We start from the raw sequence: 7,342 nt of genomic DNA, 5'->3' as shown, positions 1-7,342 counted from the left end.
GAAAAGAACACACAATGTGTGTGTGTGTGTGTGTGTGTGTGTGTGTGAGCATTGTGTGTGCATTGCTTATGTATACATTACGCATTGTGTGTGTGTGTGCGCATTGTGTGTGTGTATGCGTATGCGTATGCATTGTGTGTGTGTGTGTATACATTGTGCATATGAATGCATTGTGTGTGTGTGTGTGTGTGTGTGCGCGCATGCGTGCGCATGCATTGTGTGTGTGTGTGTGTGTGTCAGTATACATTGTGTGCATAGTGTGTGTTTGTGTGAAATTGAAAGAATAGGGGTTGAGATCGGGCACTTACCTCTTTGATTAGAGTGGCGTATGAGTGATATGTCGCTGTCGGAGGTCGCGACGTTGAGATCGTATACGCACACACACACCTACAAAACCAAAACAAACACGTGCATTAGAAGGAGGAGAGAGATGAAAACGTGTATGTGCATGTGTGTGGGTGTGTGTATGTGTGTTGGGTGAAACATACCTGCAGATCTAGGCGGCCAAGAGAGAAGAATAAGCTCGCGCAAAAGAAATTGGGCTTTACTCAATTTCCCCAGGCCCCCGGTAAGACCCCCAGAAATTTTGAAATTTAAAATTTTTGGGGGTTTTACCGGGGGTGATACCGGGGGCAGTTTTTGGGGTGATACCGGGGCAGTTTTTGACGCGCGGCATTTCTATCTAAAGTAGCATGGTCCACCCGGTATTTAAGGGTACCAGGTGGCCCTCATGCCCGCGTAGCCCTGGTCCCCTGCGTACTCCGCTACTTTAAGGGTACTAGGTGCCCCTCATGCCCACGTAGCCCTGGTCCCCTGCGTACTCCGCCGTCCCGCGTATGTGCCGTCCCGCCGTCCCGCTTATATGTTGTCTCGTCTCGCACTCCAACGTCGCGCGTTACCGTCCCGTCGTCCCGCGTATGTGCCATCCGCCGTCCCGCTTATGTGCTATCTCGCCCCGCACTCCGACGTCGCACGTTACCATCCCCTCATCCCGTCGTCCCGCATATGTGCCGTCCCGCCATCCCGCGTATGTGCCATCTCGTCCCGCGGGACCCAATTGGGAGCCGCCTCCACGTGGCGGGTCCTGGACTAAGACAAAGAGCTCCCTAATGACCGTGTAAGGAGAGAGAGGGGGAGCATACATATAAGTGTGTAAGGAGAGAGAGGGGGAGCATACATATGAGCGTGTCTTTGAAACCATTTAAAGTATTAATTTTATCTTTATTGTGTACAGGTGTGATCAGTGGGTCATAGGCAGGATTATCCGATAAGCAAGTCTGCTAACATGTCTGACCGGATCTTGTGTCCATGTAATCGATGCAAGCGAACAGTCATCCATTAACGACAAATAGCTAATGAGCATGTAGAAGATTGGGGGCAACGGGACGATAGTGTAATCGAGAATCAAATATGCCAATACGCCTCCAAAGAACCAGTAGATTTCTCACAGGTACTACCATCATATCCACCACGTTCGCAAATGTACCAACATAATATCGTGGAGGATGTAACGCGTGTGCCCTTAACCACACATGGAGACTCTAACATGGATGGTCCCTTACATGATGAGGATATGGAGGAGATGATTGAGGCTTTCTACATGAATGAAGAGTCCAGTCCGCATGATGAGTCCAATCCAAATCCCATTGATGTTCAACAAGATGATGAGGGCATTCAACGATTGGGATCTCTAGCCTCTACTCCATTATTCGAAGGCTCTCGTGCCACAGTCCTTCGAACTTGTTTGTCAATGCTTAATTTGCAATCCATATATGGATGGAGTAATGCGAGTGTTAGTGCCCTCTTCTCACTTATGAAGTCAACTATCCTACCATTGTAAATGCAATGCCGGCATGCAGGGAAGAGGCAAAGAAGATCTTAGCAGATATAGGAATGGATTACAATAGTATCCACGCATGTCCTAACGATTGCATTCTATTTCGAGGGGAATACGCCAACATGGAATCATGTCCAAAGTGTCAAGCTAGCAGATATCGTCAAGGTCTTACAGGCACCACAATACCTACAAAGGTGCTTCGACACTTTCCTATACTACCTAGAATCAAGCATATGTTCGAGTGTCTAGATATAGCAAAGCTAATGACATAGCACTCTATAAATAGGTCCACTGACAATGTGATGCGCATTCCAGCTGATTGTGCAGCTTGGCAGCATATTGAGCAACAATGGCCAGAGTTCAAGAAGGAACCTCGCCACCTTAGATTAGGTCTTGCCATGGAAGAAGTGAATCCTTTTGGTTTACGGTCCACTACTTGGAGCACATGGCCAGTGGTGTGCGTCAACTATAATATTCCACCTTGGCTAACAATTAAAAAGGGTCATCTATTACTTGCATTGCTTGTGCCAGAGAAGTGCAAGGTTAGAAACATGGACATATACTTGGCTCCGCTAGTGGATGAGCTAAAAGTCCTTTGGGATGGTATTTCTGTCATAGACGTGTCAAGACGTAGTGGGTAACACGATCAGTTAACTTGCGTGGCATTTTGATGTGGCCAGTGGCCTTGCAACAAGTGGCTATCATGCTTGTCCTATATATGGTCCAGCACTCAATGCTCGATACTCTAACTCACTTAAGAAAAGAGAATCATACAAGATTTCTTCCTGCAAATCATCCCATGCGGGAGGGTAGTCTTGCAAAACCACCTACACCATGGACAACCTCCTCTCAATATAACTCATGGATAGAGAATGGAGGGGAAAGTCCCAATTCTTTTGGAATGAAACGACTATCAATCTTCCACAGGTTGCCATATTGGAGGAGACTTCTTGTGAATAACCTGCTAGATCCAATGCATATCTTCAAAAATGTTGGGCAAATACTATGGGAACGCTTAGCTGGAGCTCGAGACAACAATAAAGCTCGGAGTGATCTAAAAGATGCACGGATCTTGCATATGCAACCATATTGGCCTCTAATAGGGGTAGATAAATTGGTCACACTCCAAACTGCACCTTGGGTGTTAACGAGAGAAAAGCAGAAGAGGGTGAAGAAGGTCATAGCCGAATTTTGTACACCAACAGGACACATGCATTGCTTAAAGGGGGCATTCACAAAGGATAACAAACTATGTGGGTTGAAGACACATGACTGGCACAAGTTCTTGCAATATATTCTCCTAACTTCAATAAGAAATTGGGCAACACCAGAGGTTCGCGAAGTAATTTACAAAATATCCCGTTTGGTAAGGTGGATTTCTCAAAAGGAGATCACACTAAGTAGCATTGATGAGAATAGGATTAATGCAGCAAAAGCAGTTTGTATGCTTGAAAAGCACTTCCCAACAAGTATCCTCACAATACAAGTTCATCTCATGGTTCATATAGTGGATGAAGTTGCAATTGCAGGAATTGTCCATAGTAGATGGATGTTCTTCCTTGAAAGGTTCATGAAAACTTTGAAGGGATTTGTGCGTCAATGAGCAAGACCAGAGGATAGTATCATTAGAGGGTTGGTCGGTTCAAGAGTCCCTAGTATACCTCTCTGAATTACTTGGACAAAGAGAACCATCTATGCCTGTACTATGACACAACAAAGAAGATGACAGAATGATTGGTGAGGTGCTACAAGGGAGAGGACTTGACCGTAAAATGGATCTTATTCTAGAAGAAAAGGTGAATAGGTTTTGCATTCTAAATCATCCAGCCATGGAGAAGTGGATGAAAGAATATGAGATAGAAAGGAATAGAATTTCCAATGAAAGACAAGAGTATAAAAGAGCCCAAAGAAACATGTCAAACGTCCAATATCCTCCAAGTTTAAGAGAACTACCAAAATTTATGAGGCTTGCTTGGTTGCATAACAAACTACAAGAAGCAGTTTTAAACAGGGAGACAGTGACAGAAATTGAGAAAGAGTTTGCAAGAGGATGTAGTAGAAAATATGAATCTTTTGGTGCTTTGTGGTCACACAAACGACATTTTTGAGTGCATCGGATAAATCACAAAAGACAAACATTTGACTCGAGGGTCATGGCATCATTTGATCAAGAGATAGTTACAAGGCAAAATGATGAGGTGCAACTTTCAAAGATAGAGTATTGTGGAAGGATACAAAATGTTTTTCAAGTGGACTACAGAAGCTTCCATATGTTTCTACTTGATGTGCAATGGTTCAAGGCGACCACAACAGGGCAAAACCCAACAATTCGAAGAGATGGCTCAGGCTTTGTTGCCATTGACTCAACAAAACTATGGACAAATAGAAGTGACACCTTTGTACTTGCAGAGACATGCGAGCACGTTTAGTACTCCAACTTTTAATTAGATTTGTATATAATATATTTATGGTTTTAAATCCTAATTAACTAAATATATGTACTAATTATTAATTACTCCAAGCATGTGTTAATTTTCACAGGTCGTTTTTCAACCAGTTCCAACAAATCCAACATGGTGGTATGTCATTCAAGTAGCTCCACGTAGCAAGCAAATATATGAGGAGCACGAGCTTATTCAAGAGCAAGAGGAAGCAAATACCAGTGATATCGATCATTGTTCAGTAGATCACAATAACATCGAGCACGTAGATATAATTGTCGGGTCCGCCAATGATATTTCTTATAATGGATCAGTAGAGGTGGAAGATGAACATCAACTAGATGAAGATGCAGATGATGCAGATGAAGACAATGAGATAGAGACAGTACTCCAAGATCTAGAGAATAATATTAATGACATTAATTATGATCAAATAGACACAAATGCAGATCCTAGTATGCTTAATGATGATGCTGATGTATATGATCATCATCACCGCGTAGACATGCAAATGGGTGAACTTGATATTTTTATTGATATTAAAGCTCACCAAGATCTTCTAGAAGATGATAACTATTGTGATATGGATGATGTTTAATTTTGAAAGTGTTTTTTTTTTAAATCCCAAATTTTTCGGGCCTAATACCGGGGGTTTTACCGAGGGTATTACCGGGAATATTACCGGGGGTTGTTAGCGGATCGCCGCGACGGACGTCTAATAGCATAGCTATTCAAGCACTAACACACTCTTGTTCAATGCTAGGGAAGGAACCCGATTAGGGCATGGAGGCGCATAGAGGTTGTCAATCTCTATGGAGTCTAATGCTAAAACATGCAATGCACAAAGCTCTATGTGATAAGGTCACACACACACATCACTAATCACTAATCACGCTTAACATAAAGCTAAGCAAGATTAGGCATCTACGCATACACATCCAAATCCGAGATACACACTCGTAGAATGCTTCACAAGACTCACAGGGACACTACGGCAATGCTAAAACATGAGACTTAATTAATTAAACACTGTAATTAAGCTAATCGAGAGATTAAGCCCTCTTAACAAAGTTGTGGGAAATTAAGCATGCAAATGACTTAGCAATTACCTAGAGACTACTCTTTCATCATCACATAACTCAAAAACATCAAATTAAGCTCACAATGACAATATTAAGCTTGCTAATCTCGAAAACAAAGAGAGCTTAAATCAAAGAAAATTGATAGCTACGCGAAGAGAAACACCTGTAGATTGTATTGCAATCAACGGAATAGCAATGTCGATTACAGTGGGCGCGTAGTGAGCGCGGGAAGTTGCCTTCACAAAGAGGTAAAAGCTTCTGCACGTTTTCCACTTATCTTCAATAATAATTTTACTCTATTTTACAAAAAGTCACTTAAGTGAACCTTAGGCTTCCCAAACAGGTTGTGGGTTCAAATCTCACTTACAAACTGGAAGCACTAAGCCCCTTTTTACATTACATGCTCTCATTTACATAAAAAAGGGTGAAATTAAATGATCTAAGTGTAAAAATTATGTTCCCGAGCTCCCGCAGCATCTTCAATAAAAGCGCCTCGCGTCTTCAATCTGCGCCCCATTCCGCCATTTCGGAACACCGTTTTCGCTGACATCTTCAATCTTCACTTGGTTCCGCAAATCCCGGAACACTCCCCCAAACCTATTTCAGTGTCCGTCTCCCTGGTGGACACGGGCAATGTTGTGTCCAAGGGTAGTAGTGTTCGTAATGAAAAGATGACTGGTTGTCTTCTTGTTGCGTTTGTATGCTTCTGTAAGGCATAGGGTGCAATTCATGGGATTGAATTCTTGTGGAGACCAGGCTTTGCTTTGGCTTTGTTGTGTTGATGTTCTCTGCTTGTACTTAGTTGAATGGTGGTTGACAACCTCCCTTGAGCTTTATTGTCTTTAATAAAATAAAAAGGAAAAGAAAAAGAAGTAAGCGCTGAACGCCTGATTTGGCCGAGGGGAAAAACCTAGTGGGAAAAAGTGCCCTGGCTTTTCGATCTTAGTGAGTATTTATTATTGCTGGAGTTATCTTTAAAGTGTAACTCATGTGATGACTGTGCATGGGTGGAAGTAAAAAGGTGCCTAATGCATGTGTCCAATGGTGGGACACCCTAGAATGCATTCACGGAATATGCAATCAAAACAGTATGATGTGCGTGAGAAGAGTTTTGATGGGTGCTTTTAGAGGTAAATGTAGCGCATAGAGCACTAAGAAGCTCTCAAATAGCTATCATTACTCCTAAAAGGGCTTTTGACGTCGAGGTTTCTCCACTCTCCTTACCTGTGCACATGTGCGTGAGTGTAGGACTCTCCACCACTCCACCGACACTTAAGTAACTTAGTCTTTGACACTTATGCTCATCTCATCCAGCATGAGCGACACACGTATTAGCTCAACTCTCCAGCTTGAGCATAGTTGCATACCAAATGAAGAAAAAGAAGTAAGTTTTAATCGCATGCAAACTATATTCACAGAGTAGATATGACTTGAAGCTTTGGGACTAACGCCTTGCTCATTTATCGGCTTGGCTGCCCGACTCTTGACTCTTATGCCTACCAACACATTTATTCGTTGGTGGCGACTTGACTTTATTGGAAAGAGCTCTTACCATGAGTAGTGCTTGTAGTTTTTGTGCTCTTTCTTTGATTGTAGATCAGCTATCATTCATAACCCGTAGGTCATCACACATGAAGTTCTCATGCAAATTAAATGCAGCTGCTCGACCGGAAAGGTATGTTTCCAGCTTGAAGTTGTGAGTTTCTTGACTTGGTGGTATCACTTTTTAGCACTTTTCAGTCCTGCTGCAGCTATATTTTGGCCATCTCCTGTACCTGAACAAGTCAATTATGCATCTAGACTGCTAGGTAGACTTTTTGTGATGCAAGGAATAAAACTGTATGCTCCAATCATCCATTGCATGCCCAGAAGCCCATTTTCATGAGAGTCGCGACTCTCATGCTTTTCCTATTGTTAGCTGATTTTGATGTTCTTACCACAGGGCTGCATCCCCTGCATGTCATTAACATCTCCTATGGCCC

General features: G+C 42.7%; 1 pseudogene; it reads left to right on the top strand.

Moving 5' to 3' along the window:
- Nucleotides 1-1,878: 1,878 nt before the first annotated feature.
- On the top strand, nt 1,879-3,440 carry LOC147622564 (uncharacterized; annotated as a pseudogene).
- The last annotated feature ends 3,902 nt before the right edge of the window (nt 3,441-7,342 follow it).

Source organism: Cibotium barometz, chromosome 28 (assembly GCF_041138505.1).
Source record: "Cibotium barometz isolate CiBa-2024 chromosome 28, ASM4113850v1, whole genome shotgun sequence".
Lineage (NCBI taxonomy): Eukaryota > Viridiplantae > Streptophyta > Polypodiopsida > Cyatheales > Cibotiaceae > Cibotium > Cibotium barometz.
Note: the sequence above shows the minus strand (reverse complement) of the source record. Positions and strands in the feature narration are given on the sequence as shown.